The sequence below is a fragment of the Marmota flaviventris genome, chromosome 2 (genome assembly GCF_047511675.1).
Source record: "Marmota flaviventris isolate mMarFla1 chromosome 2, mMarFla1.hap1, whole genome shotgun sequence".
NCBI lineage: Eukaryota > Metazoa > Chordata > Mammalia > Rodentia > Sciuridae > Marmota > Marmota flaviventris.
The window spans coordinates 69330732-69334760 of NC_092499.1; positions in this window are offsets into that span (position 1 = coordinate 69330732).

Genomic DNA, 4029 nt, shown 5'->3' on the forward strand with positions numbered 1-4029 from the left:
GGTTGTTTGTTTTGTTGGCATTCTGTGCATCTGTCTCTCTTATCTGGTAGAGAATTCTGAAGTATTCCCTTTCCCTCTTCCTCCCTTTCTTTGATCTCATTATTTTAATTAGTACATTATAATCTTATATATATATATATATATATATATATATATATATATATATATATATATATATAAAATAGGGATTAATTGTGGTATATTCATACATGGAGATAGCATGATTTGGGAAATTTTGTTTCCCAGTACTTCTCAATGCCATCCCCTCCTCCTTTCCTTCTAATCCCTTCCTTTAATCTCTTGATCTCCCTTGGTCTCCCTGTTTTTGTGAGATCCCCGATTTTATTCTTTCTGTTTTTTCTCTTAGCTTCTACATATGAAAGAACACATTTGACCTTTAACTTTCTGGCTCTGGCTTATTTCACTTAGTATGATGCTCTCCAGTTCCATCCATTTACCAGCATATGACAAAATTTCATTCTTCTTTATGACTGAGTAAAACTCCATTGCGTGTGTACTACAATTTATTATTTCGTCTGTTGATGGGCACCTAGGCTGGTTCCATAACTTGGCTATTGTGAACTGTGCTGCTATAAATATTGCTGTGCTGGTATCACTGTAGTCTGCTGATTTTAGTTCTTTTGAATAAATACTCAGGAGTGGGATAGCTGGGTTATATGGTGGATTCACTCCTAGTCTTTTGAGGTCTCCATGTGGTTGTACTAATTTGCAATCCCACCAGTGTGCGTACCCTTTCCCCCACATCCTTTCCAGCAATTATTGGTATTTGAGGAAAATTTTTAAGTGAATAAAAACATATGGACATTTTATTTTTTAACTATAAAGTGCCATGACATGTGAAAATTCAAAAATTCAAAAGACCTACAAGAGTGGCATAATTATTTTTATTTTTTAGCTTTCTCTGTAACATCTATTAAACATATCTTTCAAAAACAACAAAAAATTAATTCAATGAAATGATTAGAATTTTAAAGGCAATTTTTTTCTCATCTTTCCCATAAGCCCTTTAAAGGATCATTTTCACAAAACATTCAATAAAAATGAGTAAAGACTTAGTTTTTATTTTTAATATGTAATCTTACAATTTTATACTGCAAAGATTTTTTTCATTGCTAAAGCAATTTAATTTTTGTTAACAGTATTTATTCTAATTTAAAAACCAAAATGTTTAATTTGGTATCTGTAAAGACCCCTTTTCTAAGTGTAACTTCATAGTTGAAGTATATTTTCTGAAGGGAGAATTTTATTGTCTGGTAAGATTTTTTAACATAGGAGATGTAACTGCTGGATATTTCTTCAAATCTTGGCCATGTTCTTTCCATTGGTTTTGAAGTTCATGAGTTGAAAAGAAAAAAACTTTTAAAGCTTGAATTTTAGTTGCAGTTACATAAGTTATAAATATAGTAAAAAATAAGGTGTAACATGCTCCTTGTAAAAGACATTTCAGAAAGCTCTTCATTGTTAAGCATATCTTTATAAGGAAACATGCCTTCCTTGTGAGACGTGCAGAAGGAAAAATTCTAAGAAAAGTAAGAGATTTTCTTAAAAAAATGAAAATGATGAAGGAAGTAAACAATTTTTTTTTAACCTCAGCTAGTTGGCTTTTCACAACCTGTCCTTCCCCTGCCTCCTTTCTTCCCCCCAAAAGGAATTCTCTATCTGATAACAACCTAAGGGAGAATAGAATGTGCTTTGATAACTGCCATACTCACTGTAATCCACTCTGGGCAATGAAAGCTCTCTTGCCTGTAAATAGGCTATCCAGATTCTTGCCTTGCTCCAGAGAGCCCTTGCAGACTATTTCTTTTTTTTTTTTTTTTCCTTTCATTATTTTTAGTCTTGGTATATTTTCCATGGATGTTTAGAAAGCCCACTCCCTGGTACAGCAGACAACAGGATATGACAGAATGTCTTAATATTTGTCTATTAATATTCCCCCGACCATTTTTTAAAAACTAAATATTTTTTAATATTTATTTTTTAGTTGTAGTTGGACACAATACCTTTATTTTATTTTTATATGGTGGTGAGGATCGGACCCAGGGCCTCGCACATACTAGGCAAGCACTCTACCATTGAGCTACAAGCCCAGCCCTAAAAAACTAAATTAATTAGATTTTTTTTTTCATACCCCAGTACTGAGATTGAATCCACGGGGCTTTTAACCACTGAGCTACATTCCCAGTCTTTTTTTTTTTTTTTTTTAATTTTGCAATGATCTTGCTAAGTTGCTAAGAGTCTCACTAAGTTGCAAGGCTGGCTTGAACTCCTGCCTCAGCCTCCTTACTTGCTGGGATTACAAACCTGCACTACCATGACTGGCAAACCAAATTAATTTTAAAACTTTCCTTGGTTGTGCCAGGTGTGGTGGCACACTTCATTCCTAGGCAGGCTTCACTATGTTCATTTTGGGGGAGAAATTTTCTTTAACATTTATCAGATTTTGGAGATGAATGATTGACTTTTTATTTTAGGTATTTTAAAAGTTTGAGTTGGCAAATAAATGCTTCCAATTTAATCCAGTAAGACTTTTGTCACTTTTCATGCAAATGCTTAAGGGTTAATAGTTTAGATTCTTAGAAAGTTTTGTATGTAATTACTATAATAATCCATTGTATAGAATGGAATTTGAATCCAGATTAGTTTTGAGACTTCTTTTAGAATTAAAATTAACTCTGAAAGAAAATATTCCCCAAATATAAGGATATATTTTTTCAGACCTAATAATAAGCTCTATGTGTTCTCAAGAGTATTGTTTTGTATAGTTGATCTTTAATGTTTCAAATAACCAGTTATTTAATTTAAAATTTTAAGTGATACTGTTTCATTAAAATGTAGATAACAATATATTCAGAACTAAAACGTCCATTTTTCTGATAGAAGCAGAGTTAAAAAGGCTTCCTGGTATGCAAACGTGTTCACTGCCCAAATAGGACTTGATTGGGGTCAGTGGCAATAAAATACATTCTATTTCCCACCTATTTTAGGGGCTTTCCAAGGTAAAATCTACCAAACTTTTTTTTCCCCCTGTACTGGGGATTGAATTAAGAGCGTTGTACAACCTAGGCAAGTGTACTACCTCTGAACCACATCCCAGTTCTTTAAAAAATGTTTCTTTTTTGAGACAGAATCTTACTAAATTGCCCAGGCTGATACCTCAGACATGCAATCCTCCTGCCTCAGCCTCCTGATTAACTTGGATTACAAGTGTGTACCACTAGGCCTGGCCACCAAATTCATTTTAATGAACAGTGTTGTTTGCTTGTTTCTAATTGAAATATTGCAACAGTCTTAAAATAATAAGTTAAGAAACTGGAAGGGGAATGGGGTTGCAGCTCAGTGGTAGAACACGTGCCTAGCATGTATGAGCCACTGGGTTCGATACTCGGCACCACATAAAATAAAGGTATGGTGTCCATCTACAACTAAAACAATATTTTTTTTAAAAGGGACTGGGATTGTAGCTCAGTGGTAGAGCGCTTGCCTAGCATGTGTGAGGCACCTGGTTTGATCTTCAGCATCACATAAAAATAAATAAAGGTATCTTGTTCATCTACAACTAAAAATATTTTTTAAAAAAAGAAACTGAAGAAACAACAACAAAAAGAAACGACAGAATCCAAGGTGGCGGGCCAGAGGGAGGCAGCATTCTGCATCGCTCTGTGACCTGGGATTCAAGTTGTGAGAATACAGCTTCTCTGGCACCGATATTCCTGCCCACCCTTCACCTAGGATCCATGGTGCTAGAAGGGAAGACACACAAGCAATATGAAAAGACAAGGGAAGAAAGTGCCCCAAACAAATCAATACACCACATTATTAGAATCCATGGCCAGCACAGCAGAAGATATGACAGAAAGAGTTCAGGATGTACATAATTAAAATGTTCTGTGAATTAAAAGATGATATAAGAGAACAAATACAAGCAGCAAAAGATCATTTTGACAAAGAGCCACATAAACAAATATAGGAAGCAAAAGATTACTTCAAAAGGGAAATAGAGGTTTT